This window comes from Barbus barbus (assembly GCF_936440315.1).
Source record: "Barbus barbus genome assembly, chromosome: 8".
NCBI lineage: Eukaryota > Metazoa > Chordata > Actinopteri > Cypriniformes > Cyprinidae > Barbus > Barbus barbus.
The window spans coordinates 33708189-33727464 of NC_136736.1; the positions used below are offsets into that span (position 1 = coordinate 33708189).

Consider the following 19276-nt stretch of genomic DNA (forward strand, 5'->3'; position numbering starts at 1 on the left):
ATCTGCAATGCTTTTCTGGAAGAACCCAAAATAAAATTAATAAAAATAAAAATAATAATAATAATAAAAATCACACGACACTATCTGCAATTCTTTTCCTGAAGATTTTTTTTCCATTTTGCACAATCCCTAGTTGAAATATGCATCGAAGCCTTAAGTCAAGAGCATTGACGCACCATACGGCTTTATGATGAACCAAGATGACGAGAAACCATAGTCAAATAACTGGTCCAAACTGTCAAGTCATCATTTAAAAAAAACCTTCTGGTTCTGCTGTAATATGAGATTCTTGTGTGCGCCACTGTCTGAGCTCTTGAAAAACACATTAGCAAAGCTTCTTTTTTGGCAGCACTTCGAACGGGACCTAAGAGAGGCTGATTTCCAGCCCTGGAAAGGCAAAAACCCTGGTGTTAGAAGCTGATTCAGAGTCATTTGGACCTCTCAATCTACGCTCCACCGTCGTACACTCCCAGCGCCCGCTGCACCTTTCCATTTTACGATTATAAAATTAAATGGCCTGCCATACTCGTCGCACACGTAGTCTCTACGGCACAATTTAATTTCATAGCTTTACCCCCGAGAGTCAAACCATAAAAAAATGGGATAGAAACCATGTCAGATGTGACCTCATGCAATTAATCCTCCTGTATTTTTAGAGCTCAGAAACCCGATGGTCTAATTTATGAGGTGAATGACAGTTAAAGGGTGCTTCAGTAATACAATCTGTCAGCTAGTAGAAGTGCTTAAAGCTTGTAAACCGACATAACGGGCCACCAAAGTCTTTGGATATGCAGGCCTGTTCGGTTCTCTTTTCGAGGTGCAATCACACAATTCATGAAGTGCAGCAAACACAGGGTTTATAAAAGAGCGCACTAAGGATGCACCCCAAGCCAAATAAAAATCAATGAAAATATGTGACGATTCAAGTTGGTCGAGATGTTAAACGTTAAAAGATGTTAATACAATTGGGGTGGGCTTTTATATTAGTGCTTTTTTTTCTGGCCTCTGTATAGTGCATATTAAAATAATACTTATAAGCGCCACCTACTGTCAGAGAGTGCATTCTCATTCAGCACGTATGCTTTTGTTATTTTATGTTGTATAATTTCACAGCTAAATCTGTTTTTGCTTCAAATGCATTTTCTGTACAAAGTGCATTTAATGCTGATGATATAACAAATATTTTTTATTTTTGTATATGAAAAGATTTTCTTTTATATGTATTATTCATTTATTTAATCAGGTATTTGTTTTAAAATTATAACTTATTTGAGTTATTTGACATAAAAGATATTTCAATTTCACAAAGAAATGTGCAGTATTTTGTAATAACACATTTTCTATACACTTTTATAATCTCATTTAGTTAAAAAAGTGAGAAAATCATATTGTGAAACCAGTATCGTGAATAATATTGCATTGAGCAAATCGTTACATTCATACAGCGCATGTGTAAACACAAAAATCACGTAAAAACTCAATCAAAGCAAAGTTGTAAACCAAAATTTGCTTCTCCCTTAAAGCAACTGCGATTCCAGTCAAATCAATGCTAATGTCTCCCTGTCAACTGTTTGCTCAAATGAGGACAAAACACTGGGTAGTTTTCTCCAGATGACACGATAATATAAGTGAAGTCTTTTAAAGTTCAAGTGTGTAATTTTTTTCATGTTAAAATACCTTCTACTTTCTCTTAGTTTAATATGCAGTCAACTATTTGTAGGTTAACGCCTCTGAAAAGTGCAAACAATGCAGTTCTGCAGTGCTTGAGCATCTGACACAACAACACTCTCGCTCAACTAATTACATTTAGTAGCGCAAAAATTAAAGGGAAAAAAGCTCATCAAAGAGTAGGCAAAGACAAAAAAATTACAAGATATTGGCAAGTCCTAAAACGTTACTCTGACTCTATGAAAACCGAGAACTTTAGTTGATAGTTCAAAACTATCAAAGTCAACTTGGAGTAAAAAAGGTTACTTATGTCTAAATGGCACAGAATAGATATCAAATTGAAGAAAAGTGGCCAATAAACTGCTAGATACTGCCAAGTCACCAGATCCCCTGCAGTTACTCTTCATGGAAGCGAGCGCTTTGACAGATAGTTGTAACCGAGTAGGAACGGCTGCAAGTCAGAGGCTGATGAGGGCGGACAGATGGTGTGCAGGTAGGAAGGTGGCTGCGCTATCCTTGCTGTGACCTGCAGAGATTAGCGCTGTCTGTACGCCCCCGCCCTTCTCCACAATGATTAGTGGTTCCGGAGGAGAACGCCTGGCTGAACAGCAAAGTCGGGCATTCCACAGATGCATTTATCTATTATCACAAAAAAAAAGAAAATTATCAGATCTTACATCCTCATAGGGAAAAGTATCTCAGCAATTAAAGTTGCCCAAACTAAGTCAACGGGGAGTTAACATTACGAACTGTACACATAAGTTTGCCAATGAAACAACTTTCCTTTTCAGATGATATCATCAAGCCCTCTTATTTTTAGCCCCTCCCCCTCTAACCACCATATAGAGCCCACTTTTCACAGTCCAATCCATTTCAGATGGATACAATTAATTTATGCCCCATTTTTTGATCTCAAACACAGAAGTAAAACGGGTAGTGAACAACTTTCATTTTCAGATGACATCATCAAGCACTCTTATTTTTAGCCCCTCCCCCTGTAAACATGATATAGGCTAGGGTTGGGCGATATGAGCAAAAATTCATATCTCAGTATTTTTTGGCTGATTTGCGGTATATATCTCGGTATTTCCTACGCTTTTAAACAAATATGGTAAGTTATGGTGTCCATAACTGCAGCTGTGCCTTCAGAAACATATACAGGCTCACTAGTCATAACTGAATGTCTGAATGTCCTCTATTTTCTTATTTCTAAATAGTCAAAATGTTCAAAACATCATCTTTTAAAAGTTAAAAAAAACTTTGTTATATGAAACCATCAATTTGATCACTTTTATCATTTATATGTGGCAAGAAATGTGTTTTTGTGGCCAAAATATACACTATATTGCCAAATGTATTGGCACCCCCTTTAATGAACAGGTTTGACTACTTTAGTACAAATCTTAATGTTGAAGCATATAATGATATTCTAGGGAATTTTTAAATTTATAGCAACAGTTTGGACAGAACCTTTTCTATTCTAACATGACAGTGTCTCTGTGTATAAGACACGGTTCAGAAAGACATGATTGATTGAGTCAGTGTGGAAGAACTTGACTGGTCTGCAGAAAGCCAAGTCCTGATCCCAGCTGAACTCCTCTGGTGTGACTTTATATGCAGACCTTGACCCAAAAACTCATCACAAACACCAGTGACTTGTATATGGGTTCAGTCATTTTAGACACCTTCAAAACTGTTGCGACATGAGATGGAAATACAATTTTTAATTACATTATGTTTGCCAACTTTTCACAATCCAGTCCATTTCAGGTAGATAAAATCAATTTCTGTCCCATTTTTTTCTGAAAAACAGCAGCAAAATGGTTTGTGAACAACTCTTTTTCAGATGAAATCAAGTCCTTTTAGGATTTAGCCCCTCCCCCTCTGACCACCATAAAAAGCCCGCTTTCACAATCCAACCCATTTCACATAGATAAAATCAATTTCTGCCCCATTTTTGCTTCGAAAACACAGACGTAAAACAGGTTGCAAACAACTTTCCTTTTCTGATGACATCATCAAGTCCTCTTACTATTCATTCTGCCGTCCCCCTCTAACACCATGCAGAGTCCAATTTCCCCCATCTAATCAATTTCAGATGGGAAAAAAATAATTTCTGTCCCATTTTTTCACTTTGAAACACAAAAGTAAAATGAATTGTGAACAACGTAACCTTTTGGGATACTTGTGTGGTACATAACTAGGTTACTAATTAATTTGTGATAAATTAGGTAAACTGGTAATACAAAGGCTGCCACTTGAATCCAACCATTTAGCGTGTATTGAACGAGTTTGAGACCACCTGAGAAAGAAACATGACCCTTTGATTAAAGGCATCTGCAAATTAACAAGCAGGCAAACCAATACAAATTCCCCATCTATGATGAAACAGAAGAACAATCCCATTTACAACTTTAGTTGTGCAGTTCAAAATTACAGTATAACCAACAAACTTGCATTAGGGCCACAAGAGCAGGCTTTTCCAAACTGGTTGTGCCCATTCAAACAGCCTCTTTTATTATAATAATAACGGTTCCAAACCCAGAGGATGAATGTCGGGTAATCCTCCATGGCATCAGATCAGGATTTGGCTTAAGACAGCTGGCAGTACATAATACTGGTCATCTCTTAATTTGCACAGGAGGTGGATGCTTAATTGTTAGACATTTTCATAATTTTTGGACTTCACCAAATCTAATTAGCCTCCTATTGACCACCACGTCATGCATAAAGTTACTGGTTTTCAATGACGTGATTCGGTATCCCAAACCTGTTAAGTGCAGACCCCAACACTCAAACAAATACTAAATGCAAAGCCTAACCAAACCCCAACCTCAATATATCATTGGTAGCACATACTGTTTGTAGCAATTGGATCCATCCATTTTTCTGAACTTTGAACTGAATCCAAGAAGTCTGAATATTTTTGACAGTGATATTGGCTGCAGGGGTTTATACTGAACTGTTTTGGGAAAAACATGCTTTTCATTGCTGATTATTTTGTACAATGCCATGATCATATCATAGAGGCCAAGGACAAAGTCAAGGCGATAGTTGTTTTGGAAGTAGCGGCTTCATCACAAGAACAAAACTAGGCCACATTTTCTACAGCTGGACCTGCAAATTACTTTAAATAACCACAACCAACCATTATAATCATGCAACTTAAAAGAGCTTAATATCTTCATAGTCAAGAGCTGAACGACTGTAAGCATTCATTAAAGTCATATGCTTCAGTAATTAGATCACGCACTGCCATCATTCCTTTCAGCTAAATGAATATAAACCGATCATGGAAAAGTCTTCTGATAAACAATCACACAATAATGTAATTAAAAACAAATGATCATATTTAAAACAATCCACAGCTCTTCAAGGCTTGATATGGGACATTAATCGCTGCACATGCAGTTTGGAAAGGGCTGCATCCTCAATTCAATGTGCTCAGCAAAAACAGGTGTGTCATATGATAATAGCCTTAATGTAAAACTGAATCTCGGTGACCCAAGTTATTATCTTCATAACACCAAGGCTGCTTTTATCCCCCAGATCATCGTCTCTAGATATTTATAGCGTCGTGGACGGCAGCCATGCCAGGCTGGTACGGCGCTCATATCCTCGGGCTGTGTGAAGCTGATGTGCAATTTAATTAAGAAGATCATTTAGACTCAGATCTGATTTACTTAGCGACTGACAGATATTTGTCTTGTGTTTTCAAAGACTAGATATCCCACAACTTACCAAAGTAAACAGCTAATTATGACACTAACTTACCTTTAAAGGCTGGAGAAGGAGGATAAAATCTTGTCCCAGTAATGAAAACACAACATGAGTTTGAGTTCAAATACTCACTCCCTTCTACAACAAACTTTCGCCTTGACGTGAAAATGTTGGCACAAAGTCTCGGTTCTCTTTACAAGTGCGCAATACGGCGCCCCCGCTAAAATAGTCTCATAATAAAGGGTAATTTGTTCATGAAACACGCCTGGCAGTTGTAAAGCCTTAAAAGGTGCTGGCTAATTACCTTTCGGAGTCTGTCTAAACGTGTTTCGGATCGATTCAGAAAGGTGCTGTTGTTCTCAAAGCTTTGGCTAATAAAGAGTCAGTGGACTGTTTTCATGCTTTTTTAACGGGAAGGGCAGAGTCAGTCTCTCTCTTTAAAAAAACACGCTCTTCCTCCCAACACGTTTGCCAAATGTTCTACACAAACGCGGCCTTTTCCTGCCACGGCGCAGGTCCTGCTCTTTTAAAGTCTGGACTGTAGTAAAACCGGATGTCTGATCAGGCCAACATGAAAGATTCTGGCGTTCATTAAATTTGCATACATCCGACTGGACCATTAATCATTTCCTTGGAATAGCAGAAAAACAAAATATTTCTAAACTGCACAAATATCCTTCGGTTTAAGACACAAATCAGTCCGACTTGTACTGAAACTACTTTACAGATGTTCCTACGGAAAGAAACCGGAAAGACTTGGGATTTGGGATACACAAGGGTTAAAGGCAGAGTAACTTACTGACACAACTCCACACCTCCTCTCAGATTTCCCTCCCTCTCTTTCCACACCCCTGCCCGCATGCAGCATATTGCAGCAAAATTCCTCATGTTGGGAAAAACAGACGGAACTTTAAAGGATAAAATGTTCCCTACTCCTCCCACCTTGCTGGAATAAGAAAGCCTCCTTCTTCTCCACGTCCCACTCTCTCTCTCTCACTCTCCCGCTCACCTGGTGTGGAGATCGGACTGCTTCACTTCACGGTCTCCCGATATATAACGACCACGTGAACCGTTGTCATTCCCTGCGTGAATGGCCCATGCCGAGACAAGGATATTCTCTCAGCAACAGCGCAGAAAGCACCAGCACATCTGCTCGCTGCTCAACTATCTGGCTGAAACATTTCCAGCCATTCCCACACCCCTCCCCTCCTCTCCTGCAACCAACCCTTTCCTGCCAGACTGCCTCCGGCAAGAAGCCGCCCATCCGCAGTCTAGCCAATAGCATCCCGCATTCCCTCTCTGAGGCTCTGTTGTTGGCTGAGTTTCCCCGAACTGGCAGGCTGACCTCAGAGGTTCAGATGACAGGCTCCTGAATGCTGAACTTAGAGGTATTCCCCCATTTTTATGCCCTGGCAACAGAGGACTGATATCTTTTCCCAAACTCAACACTGGAGATGACTGGAAATGTATTATAAACAACAATGTGCACAAATTTGGCACTTTGAAGGAATTTTTGCTCCAACCCTGGTTTTCTTTCTTCAGTGGAATACAAATCTGAATGGATACTATATGCTCCAAAAAGGACAAAAACACAATAAAAAAACTCAATCATTAGCACTTTAAAATGTTCAATAAACATGAGAAGTGGGTTATTGGTCCAATTAATTTTCGGTGTAGACGGGCTATGCAATGTGATGCCAGAGAAATATAAAAACCAATTGGTGGACAAAAGAATTGGGTTTTTCATCATTTGCAGGGCTGAAAACTTGACTTAACATATCACTAAGGTTGTTAGTTAAACAATCTAAAAACAGAAAAAAATTTATATTTTTTTGTAACAATGTAAATGTTAACTGAAATAAAATATAAAAACATTTTATATAATATAAAACATTTATATTACATTATGTATTTTACATATTTTATACAAAAAAATAAAATATTTCAGCTAGATGCCAAGGCAATATTTCTAATTTTAATTGAGTTCAAGTTAAATTAAATTAAATAAAAAAAAACAATAAAAATAAAAATAGCTAAATAAAAAATTAAAATCTAAAACAGAAATAAAAATGAATAAAAACTACATAGACAGTAAAAAAATAAAAATGAACTAAAATAAAACTGGAATTTATAAAAATAAATAAAAACTATACTAGTGTAGCAAAACTGCTCATTAATGGTTAGGTGTCATTTTTACATATTTTCTAAAAAAATAAAAATAAATTAATCAGCCGGCTGCCAAAGCAACATTTATCATTTTATTTTAGCTTTAAATTGATATACTAAAATAACTAAAACAGAAATAAAAGTTAATAAAAACTAATTAAAAAAGAAACCAATAAATAAAAAAATCTCCAGTCCCCATTCAAAACTTGAGTGAGACATTTAGAGAAGCATTTTTGAGTTTAACACAAGAATAAGATTTAAGAGCTCCAGCGAAGAGGAAGATTATCACTGAGCATCTGCATTAATTTTGCTCATTTCCTAATGCAAATCTATCATAAGATTTCAGAAGACTTTAAATTTTATAATTGTCCTTTTGAACTTAACAGGTTCAATCACACCATGCACTTTGATTGCATGGAAAAGAGCAGCGTGAACTTTCTTCCCACTGTCTTCTTTTGTGTTTCACAAAAGAAAGCAAATAACACAAGTTGGGAATGCTACAGGGGTAAGTAAATGATGACAAAATCTGCATTTATGAGTGAACTATTCCTTCTAGGCCGTTTCAAAGCGCATCTGCCCTCAAGGAAGTGTTTATGTTGTCGCAACAAAGAAAGACTTTGAATTCTCTCGCACGTCTAACACCTCCGTCAAACGCAGCAGCTCTGCCTGCCTCCAAGGTCTCTGCATCCCCTGGCAACGCATCGCTATGACAATGAGCATCGTTACCGTAGGGCGACGAGGACACGTCCTCCCCTCCCTACCTTCGTGACAGGAAGCCTCTCGGCGTCACGTGAGGGATGATGCAGTGGGGTAGAAGTGATGAGTCAGATGCCGCTTCACAATGTTTCCATCCCAATCAATAGAACAGCTGTAGCCTCGTGCTTTTAGGGGCTCACGATCCCACAAGCGCACTGCAATTATGTGACAGCCAAAGTGCTTTTACAAAAGCAACAACAAATGATGTTAAAAATGCACTGCCTGAACGTCAATGAGGCGAGACACATGCTCGCACTCAATGTGGCTGCCAACTAGCCCTGATAACCCTGACAGTCAACTCTATGTGATTACACTAAATAACCCAACTGGTTGCTGTTTATTGCTCAAATTGCTCATTTGACATGTAGGTTCAAGGCTGAACGATTCGGTCAAATAATTAACGCATCTGCATCTGCGCTGAGGAAGTTAACTTGGCTAAGAAATTATTCAGGCTTATTTGTTTGCATTGGCCCACTAGTACAATTAGGCAATGCTATTTTAACAAAGATTGGAATTTAATGGAAGAAAATCAATTGCATGCATCTTTCAGGAAACTTGAGGAAATTAAATTGTGCAATGTTGACATTAATTACAATTTAAGGTTCAGCATTGTTTACCGTCACTAGTAAATAATTCAACCCATGACATCATTTCTGATATAAAGCCAAAACCCCATGGATTCCCTTCGGAGAGGACGTTAAGCTTATCTAATTGTTTACAGATTGAGACATTAAGCCTAAATATTTGATTTACAAGTTCTAGATTTCCTCATGTATTTGAGCAGCTCTGGACTAATACAGCTATTTTATTACATATCACCATTTCAAGTTTGTTTAATGATTACTTTATCAGATGTGTCACATTGTTAATGTTCTACAGAAATATAAACCACCTCTGAGCTTCCTGTTCCACACTATAATCGATTCCCTGCAGCATGCCGATCTGTCACGATGAAGCTATTTGACAGATTTTAGAGAGGTGAACCAAATGAAGGCCTGATGTATTAATAGTAACATAACTGTCCTTAAAGGTCCTTGCAATAAATTGCTTGCATTTTTTCTTTGCAAGCAGCTTTGGGTAAATTCAGATAAACGCATTTGCTAAATTAATAATGGAAATGCAAAAAGACAATTCACATCAGTAAGCATTCATTTAAAGGTTTCGCATGGGACAAGCCTGATGCAAATGCATCTTCACTTAACCTCCACTACATTTGCATTCAAAATTGTAGGTCAGGGATCTTCTGAGTGTTGCATTGCAAACCTGGCCTACAACAGCATACATATTGCACCAAATTTATGCAATTACAGTATATACAGTAGTTTGCATCACAATACTTCGCTTTGCAATGTAAACACCATTACATTTGAATCATACTTAACACTTTTTAATGCAAGAGAGACATTGAATAATTTTGCATAACTTAAGCTCCTTAAAATGCAATAATTAACATTTTCATATTTTACACGGCTTCTTGAAGATCTCTGCTCTTTGTGTTTTTAAAACATGTTCACAGTTCATTACACTGCGATGCAAAACTAAATAACGCAGGTTTCTAAACCCCAAAGGTAACTAATTACCCCCATTAGACATCCTCACTGAACACGAACCATTATCCTGCGTTGAACAACCAGGATGCGCAGACTATCAGACAGAGGCTTAATTTACTAAAACAAGGAGAAAGGTGCGTTGCCTGCTGCGAGGGCAAATAAAAAGGAGATCATGGAATTAGATTGCTATGTGGGCCATACTTGCATTATGCTTATTGAGATTTAGTAAAGCATCTTAGCATATATCCTCTTCCATATCTATGTCTCTCAGCACTTTCTCAGGTAACTCACCTTTCATCTGCATGTCTCAGCTAACTAATGATACTTGTTTGGACACTGTACCATGACAAGACCATGTTATTTCAACAGATAGGTACCATGACAATGATGACATGACGCTATGTTGCATTATGTTGATCAAAGTACTATGGTATGTGTTTAAAAAAAACAGAAAAAACTACCATGGCATTCATATACAATATACAACTAGGCCTACTTTTCTCATCGACGCATGCGTTCATAATGAAAGCGTTCTAGTAGCTGCGTGATGATTATGATGAGCTCGGCGCGCGCACGGGGTGTGGCGCGGGATTTGGGAGCGCTTTCACGAAGGGACTAGTCGTACGTCAATCTGTGCATATCTGTTCCAGTCAATCTGCTCATGCGTTAAAGAAAAAAAAACTGTTCTTAAAGTCATTAATTTAAATAAAATATCAACCGATTATTTCTTAGCTCCGCCGATTTATAACCCGACGCGAAAAAATCAAATAGCCTAAATAATCCTCGCGACCGCTATTAATTTCAATAACAAGTGTGAAATATGAGGCATCAACGCTGATTTTCTTTCTTTTTTAGCTATGCTAAGGAATGCAGCGGCTAAAAGCCATCATCATTTATATTCTGTTTTACAAACTCTTTCGCGTCAGAAGGATTTATAAACGAATTAATTCCCATCACGAAGAAACGCGGCGGTGACGCGGAGAAAGACAACAGCTGTCTACTAAAACAATCCTCAGGAAAGAGCGGTCAACGCGTGCTTTTCATCGATTTTAATAAATTCAGTGTCACGGTGATTTTACGACGGCCCGGTGCGCGAGCTGTAGCTCGTGGGCATTTCACGCAAACTTCTCGCGCTTATATTTTACTGAACTAATTGTTATTTCTCGCTCGGAAACGCACCGCATTTACTAAACTCGTGTCGACATCACTGAGCGACGAACCCAACGCTTGCTAAACACGCTCTCTCTGCAAAGACAAACATCGTAGCGACATTTGACACAATGTATCGACAATAACCCGCCCGCGCTTTACTAATAACCGATCGCGCTACTTTGTCGCCACCTTCAAACGCTTGGATTGAACCTGCCGCTTACCTGCTGACCATGACCTGCCGCTGCTGTGCGCTTCTTGACCACAAATCACGCAGACGTCAAAACAGCTCGATGGAAACTGCGGCAAATGACTCGTTAAGTCGAGGGAATTAAGGCTTGTTTTCTAACCGAGGCGAACATGCTCGTCCGTCCACGCGAAGCGGGATTTATCAGGCAGCTGGTTTAGATTTTAACGCCGAACTCAAGTTAGTTTACCTAAAAGCTGGTCGTGCAACAAGCTGCTCTGACAGCTCGTGGGAGGAGGGACCAGGTCATGTGACTGGGAAAGGGGGGAGGTTGCTACTTTGAAACAATAATTAAACCATAAATGTATTCCATATAACTACTTTTATCATTTATATGTCTTAAGGAATTAAAAAAGCCGCTGTTAAGTGTAGTTTATGATATATAGTCAGAAAACTTGTCATGGAGGTTGTGTTAATTTCCCCCTATTTACAGTCTGAGGTGGTTTAACCCAAATGAATGTCAGGAGCCCTGGGAAGGGCAAGGGTCTGCTTGTTGCCGTGGAAACAACAGTGAATCTCCGGAGGGTACAATGGATGTGGGCTACAGTGCTGTTAAATCAACAAGCTGAAGGCCTGTTGTTCATCTTAGATGGTGACGATTACATTCAGATGGCTGAATCCACAACAGTTTACATGTCAGGATAGCGAGAGAGAGCCCTGTGTGCCCAGAGGCCCCTGAGTCATGATATCATGAAAGTTATTACTTTTAAGATGAAGACCGGAAGTGCATAATTGAAATGATAACAATCCATAATGATAAATAATACACGTTAGGGCTGGGTTTGTGTGAGATATATTATACAAAGTCAATGTAAAACGATTAAATGGTGCAGAAGTACAAAAAATAGGGAAAATGTGTAGAGAAAATATTATGCAGACTATTTCAACAAAACTATGAAAACAAAGTACAAATTTGCTTGTGGATATCATTTACTTGCTATTAAATGCCACAAACAAAACTAGGAATAAGATTCAATGTCACTAACCATTCCTAGTCTGATGTTTCAACTCTTAACTTTGAGATTAACGTCTATATTTTTCTAAAAGTTTAAATGTGGATATACATATGTGTAATGGAAAATGGAGCAAATCTATTAGTCATAAAATGTCAAATTATTTCTATTATTCGAGTAGAATCGGTTAGTTTACATGTTATCACTTTAGCGCAACTGGAAAACATTTTGATAGCGTAGTCAAACAAGAACCGCATAAAGTAATAAAAGGTAATCTCTTATGAGCATTATAAACAAAACTAATAACTTTAAATTGAACATGGTGACTGCATTGTGTTTTGTTTGCCATTCAAATAAATAAAACTTCTAAAAAATGTCATTTTTTTGCAGCAATGCTATAGAAGAACAATTTTGGGTTCCCCAAACAATCTTTGTCAGAAGTTCGTAAAAGAGCGAGAAGAGAAGTTTTTAAAGCGCAGAATGCCTCCTCCTCCATGTTGTTGTAAAGTAAAACAGTTGAGTAAAAATTACTTGAATAAAATTGGTTTATCTAAATTTTACCACAATGAACATTCACTCTCAGGGGCTGTTCACACAGAACAAATTTTTCCATTCCAATGTGCTACTTTTCCATTGTTTTTCTATGTAAACATGCTTGACGGATGTCTATGGCCGTTGTGCTCGCGTCTTGCATCTTTTGCAGCATCTTGCACATGAGTTTTTAAGCCGTGTCAAGTTAAAAGAATTTCAACTTTTAACTGCAGCATCAATGTCAGTCACAAACCAGTAGACCAATCAGAAGACCCCGGAAGTGGGGCAAGCGTTGCAAGCTTTTGTTTACTGTTGCAAGTTGGCAGTAGCATGCCAACTTCCTATCTTAAAGGGATCATATGATGCGATTTCAAGTTTTCCTTTCTCTTGAGATGGTCCTCACTGCAGAACACAAGATCCAGGGGGCGAGGTTGGATCCAGATCCAACTCCTCCCTACTTACAGATACCTAAACCTACCCATCTCCACCCCTAAACCTACCATCTCCACCCCCTAGAGGTGGCTCCAACCCCGCCCCCTGGATCTTTGTTCTGCAGTGAGGGGCTACTGTTTCTCTTTAGAGTGTTACAGGCTGTTTGTGCATAGAAAAGATCCCTGAAGACTCTGCCACGCCCCCCTAAAACAGCTCGTCTACGTCACGCTGTGGGAAGATTTGCATAACACCACCCAAATGCATACGCAATCAAAGAAGAAAGAACTATTATTCTTGCTGTAGTAGGCTATTGTTGCTGCCTAGAAATCAGTGGTTAAGTTGTAATTACAACACTGTTCCAGAAGAGTTCAACCCAAATATTAAAGTGTGTGCAGCGCAATTTACGGAGGACTATTTCCTGAACCTGGAAGAGTAGTCTACAATACTGGCTTGCACAAAGGCTGTTTCTATAAAGTGGGGCAATTCCAACTTTGCAAGGACAGTCTGACGCTTCTGACTCACGGCCTGTAAGTACGTTTCTGTTACTGACGATTCAAACCCGAGTTTTGAGCAGTGTAGAGTAGTGCTTGTTGTTTGTCGTTTCTCCGATCACAAATGCAGACACGGTAATGTTTACGCGGCGCGATGCGACAAGTATTAAAAAGACAGTATAAGTCATTATAATCAGTAATTATGTCCCCACAAGATGCAACAAATGCCTCGTTTATAATGGGTTTTATTGTTTTTGTGTCATCGCGCCGGGACACGGCAACACAATACGGTGAGGGGCATAACATTTCTGTCTCACGCTTGAGGTATTCGGCCAATCACAAAGCACTGGATAGCTGGCCAATCAGAGCACACCTCGCTTCTCAGAACGATGAGCTTTGTAAAAATCGACGCGTTTCAGAAAGGCGGGGCCCAGCCATATCACCCTGCAGCCCAAGACTGGTTGCCCACTGAAGCTAAGCAGGGTTGAGCCTGGTCAGTACCTGGATGGGAGACCTACGGTGAAAACTAGGTTGCTGTTGGAAGAGGTGTTAGTGAGGCCAGCAGGGGGTGCTCACCCTGTGGTCTGTGTGGGTGCTAACGCCCCAGTATAGTGACGGGGACACTATACTGTCAAAAAGCACCGTCTTTCGGATGAGACATTAAACCGAGGTCCTGACTCTCTGTGGTCATTAATTATTAATTAATCCCATGGCACTTCTCGAAAAGAGTAGGGGTGTAACCCCGGTGTCCTGGCCAAATTCCCTCTGCTGGCCCTTGTCTATCATGGCCTCCTAATAATCCCCATACACTTGATTGGCTCAATGGCTCTCTCTCCTCTCCACCTGTAGCTGGTGTGTGGTGAGCGCATTGGCGCCGTTGTAGTGTGGCTGCCATCGCATCATCCAAGTGGATACTGCACACTGGTGGTGGTTGAGGAGAGACCCCCCACATGATTGTAAAGGGTGTACAGCAATACACAATAAAGCGCTATATAAATGCATCATTCATTCATTCATAGAAGAGCAACAATAATGTACAGTATGTGGAAAATAATGTGTTTTTTACCTTAAACCGCATAAACACATTGCATTACACCAAATACACAAAATAATGTTCTTTTTAGCAACGTCATATGACCCCTTTAAACTAAAGTTCACAACTGGTTTGGAACTGACAATGATGAGCGGTGTTGCATGTAAAAGATAATTTTTTTTTAACTTGACATGATGTCTTAAAAACGCAGCGCTTATGTGCAAGATGATGCAAAGCAACGCGAGCAACGGTCATAGACGCCCGTCTAGTGTGTTTACATAGAAAAACAATGGAAAAGTAGCGCATTGGAATGGAAAAACATGTTGTATGTGAATGGCCTGTAAGAGTGAATGTTCACTGTGGTAACATTTAGATAAACCAATTTTACTCAAGTCAAATTTGGTAAATTATTTTTTTTTCAATTGGCTATGAAAATATTTGTTTACTTAACACTTTTAAAAATAAACATTTATTGGCATCTATGGTTCCATGAAGAACATTTAACACTCCTGGAACATTTTTAATGCACAAAAGGTTCTTTACACTGGAAAGAGGTTCTTTAGCTCATAAAATGTTCTTCACACTAAGAAAAGAAAATGGTTCACTGACTACTGAAAGATTCTTTGGGTAACCAGAAATGGCTCTTCCATAATACCACTGCGAAAAAAATAAAAAAAACCTTTTTGGAACTTTAAGAGTGTAATCCAGAAATTCAACACTTCATTATTATATAGTTTGGGAAGTAACGAACACTATGGGAGGATCTTCAATTCATTTCAGTTTTCATGCTTCCAATATTTCACATCCGTCCAATTAGCACCTTGTGTCACTGTGTTTGGCATTAAATATGTCATGCTTATTTTAAACTGAAGCAACAACAGCATTGCGATTGTGCAAAAGATCTCAATCAGCATTCCTCAAACCCATAACTGCTGAGCGCGACTTCCTCCCAAACCCTTCCCAGCGTTCGCCAGACATCCGCAAACATAAACATAATCACCGCAATCTCCTCCGGGATTAGCCAAGTTACACAAGCATACAGTTTGCAAATCACCAATAGTTGAAAACAATTCTTGGCGAAACATTCCTTCCGTTCGGCCCAGCATTGGTAGGGAGCTGTTGAATGCGGTCATAATGTCCTAAGTGTGGTCTCTCACCGTCATGTGAAATGGCATTATTCAAGGAGGTGCGGAGAGACAAACTGCGGCTTATTATGTTGAGTAAGAGTCTAAATAGACCTCTAGAGATGAGTGCTATTTCCAGACTTGTGCATCATCTTCATTTTGGCAAAGTGCATCAGACACGCCACCTTGAATGATCAACAGGACCTGGAATAACATTGTGTTGCTAAATTTAAGGTCCATTAAATTTCAACACAGCACATCGAACGCCAAAAACAGTCATCTGAAAATAAATAGCCATTAGTAAGTGACTCAGAATGCGATTCAAATGTCCATTTCGGGAGTTGTTTTGATGTGAGTCAAAGCTTCGCTGGCGGTGAGATGTAAAGAAGGTTCACTGGTGAAGCTTCTCTGTTGAAAGGTCACCCGTCCATGGCTTTGAGCTTTAAACGGTCACTAAACCCCACCACATCGATTCATACAAATCCTACTACATTACACTCTGTGAATTTCATTTCAAACATAGTGACCTTTTATTACTCTCCCCATGGTTGTCATTTTAAGTGACAGTCACAGTCTGAGCTTTTTATACCAATCCAATAGTAAATAAAGGTAAGAAGTGTTTTTAAAGGCGTAGAAAGGCGTAAGTGACATTTCACCAACTTTACAGGAGAGTCAAAACAAGAATTTTACCATAGTTTGATCTGACTTTGTGTACTGATTTCAATTGTTTCTAATAAAAATTTGTACACTCATGGATGACAGTAGAAAGAGCTCATTAAGAGCTTTCATTTGATATATATATATCCATTTCACCAAAAATGTCCTTTCTGGTTCTCACCCCTCGAAAACATCTTCTCCACAAATATTTTTAGACTGTGCCTTATACTCCAGCTCAATTTTGTGCATTGTTATGTTTTGAAATGTAAATAAGGCAACACATTGCATTGTCAGCATTGCTAGAATAGGTGGGGCTGCTTTATCAACCAAACATTCATGCATACGTGTGTAAAGAATGTTTCTGGCTTTTAAGAAGCGGGGCACAGTTGTTAAATCTATGTTTAAAATCATAGTTCTGCTGTCCTTTGTTTCATGCCAAATACATTGCACAAGTAAATTTTATTTAAATCTCACAACGCACATACTCCCAAAGCCGCTTTTACGGAATAACAATGCATTATGATATATTAGATTTTAATTTAAAGCTTATTCAACTCAAGCTCATAGGAAAAATGTGCCTCTGGTGAAATTTCTGCAAAAATTCCTTGCACATTTCATGACACGTTCAATGAGTGGTGCCAAAAGCCCAAAACAGATGAACATGAATCTTGCAACATTTTATGTTGGCTGTTGTATGTATTGCAGTAGTTGAATTAAATATCCGGTGAGGGGTGCTAAAAGGTTAATGCGCATTTAAAAATAACACACAAGCTACACTAATCCCAACCTTAAACCTAATTGTTAGTTTAACAAAAGCAAATATGATAAAAACACATTATAAAGCATTATACAAGTCTTTAAGCTCTTTTATGTCTACTTGTGTTACCCGAGCGCTCTGCATCACAAAAGCAAACTGCACCGGGTGCGCTACCGAGCAAGTTTACTTTGTTGGAAAAGCCATACATATGGAGTTGATTAAGTGATTCAAATATCAAAATGACAAATTAGTGCACTATGGTGAAAGCTTTTTGAAGTGAAAACATAGTATCGTGCAAGGAAGCATGGAAAAATAAGTCTTTATTAACCATTAATCTACCTAGTTATCACAATTGGCGTGAAAAGGAATAAAACGTGTAGATGTTTTACTGCCTCTAGTCTTCATTTCAGCTGGAAACTGCAGTAAAATATAAGTACAGGTACATTTTTGGAGTTTGGCAAAAATTTTGATGTCACAGTCTTGCGTAACTGTATTTATTATTTGATCTCAATTAATTCTCAATGTTTTTGGCCTCTCACACTCATAACTATAAATAATGGAGTAATATTCTGTAAATTTGCATCCAAATATTTTCATCTGAATTGTATAAATAATACGGAAGACCAGGAAAGAGGCAGCATGCAACCTGCCCTCCATAACCTCTCATGGCAAAAAACGAAACCCTGAGCGTCTCCAGGAGAAAAATGGCGCCGCTTCACTTGAACCTCAATGTCGACATTACCCTTTCCAAGGAGCTGATGCAGAAAGCGTGACAGACAGCTGAGAGGTTTCAAGACGCCGAATGGTATTCATTAAAATTATAATTCCAATGGTATTCATGAAAAACAAAACTATATGCCAATATGCTTGTGCTTGTTTCTGTGCAATGTTAGCAGTAGACACAGAAATTCTCCTGCATATGAAGTGCACTTATCAGTAAAGGTTTAATGGCCATCATATACAGGGCGATTCTCAAGAGACGAACGGGTCGATTGAGTTGCAGAGGAGAAGAATGGAGACTCCAGGAGAACATTAAAGGGATAGTTCACCTCGTCATCATTTACTCACCCGTGTGTCATTTCAAACCCATTTACTGGCGAAATCAAGGAATTTTCATGCAGTTATTTTTCCAACAATGACAGTCAATGGTAACCACATCTGGCAAGGTTCAAAAGGGACAAAAAGCATTATCCTAATCTAAGTTTTCACAAATACGAGTGAACAAATAAATCACAGAATTTCCATTTTGGAAAGATTTTTTCCTTTAAACATCTCGCTATCTATTTCCGTGCAACCTAGTGTGTTATGAAGACAATTGTTCTCCAGTGTATTATTTCACCACCTAGAACCCGGCGGTAATATGTTGATTGGGGTTTGTAGCCATGTTAATGGTGGCTGCATGTGAATCTTTTATATAGTTTTTTACATCTACTTGGGAAAACAGCTTGACCTTTGTGATCTAGCTGGCAGCATTTGAGACAAAACTGCTTCTACACTCCTAAACTGAACGCTCAAGCTAACCCACCCACATTGACAGCAAATATGCATCCTTAGGGTCATCTTATTCGTTTTATCCAAAGAAAGTCTACTTTTAATGATTTGCATCATTTGCGAATGAACACGTCTTGCCTCTAACTCTCATCCTCTTGGTTGTGGACCAGGTCGCTCGGGTAAAGATGTTTCCGTTCATCTGAATAATTTTTATTTTTTAGGGATGGCGTGACGTGAGATTGACGTCTTTATAGCTGGTTTTCTGTGCTTTCTGCTTTTTCTCAATCTACAGTATTACAATTCATACTCTGACAAGTGAATGAATCTGAATTTCGGCAGTAATTGGTTGCTTCTGTCCTTGCATAGATGGAGACATACAGTAATTATATGTAACATAATACCATACAGGGTCATGTGATTCAGATGTATTGATGCAGGAATAGAGTTACTGAGAATAGACCTCTATATTTACAACCAGGAATATTTATCGGTCGGTCAAAGACAGAAGTAAAAAATAAAAATAGACAATTAAAAAATTAGGTAACACTATA

General features: G+C 38.7%; 1 protein-coding gene across 8 annotated transcripts in view; it reads right to left on the reverse strand.

Annotated features, from left to right (window-relative positions):
- Positions 1-11476, reverse strand: part of LOC306874109 (muscleblind-like protein 2a) — a 69792-nt gene extending 58316 nt beyond the window's left edge. For 5 of the 8 annotated variants that reach the window (XM_079423884.1, XM_079423880.1, XM_079423887.1 and 2 more), the window contains exon 1: positions 5693-5786. The gene's annotated coding sequence lies outside the window, so the exon portion shown is untranslated. Of the gene's footprint in view, positions 1-5692; positions 5787-6397; positions 6486-11233 lie in introns of those variants that run through there. The other 3 variants (XM_079423882.1, XM_079423881.1, XM_079423886.1) reach the window with 3 other exon arrangements.
- Between the last annotated feature and the right edge of the window lie 7800 nt (positions 11477-19276).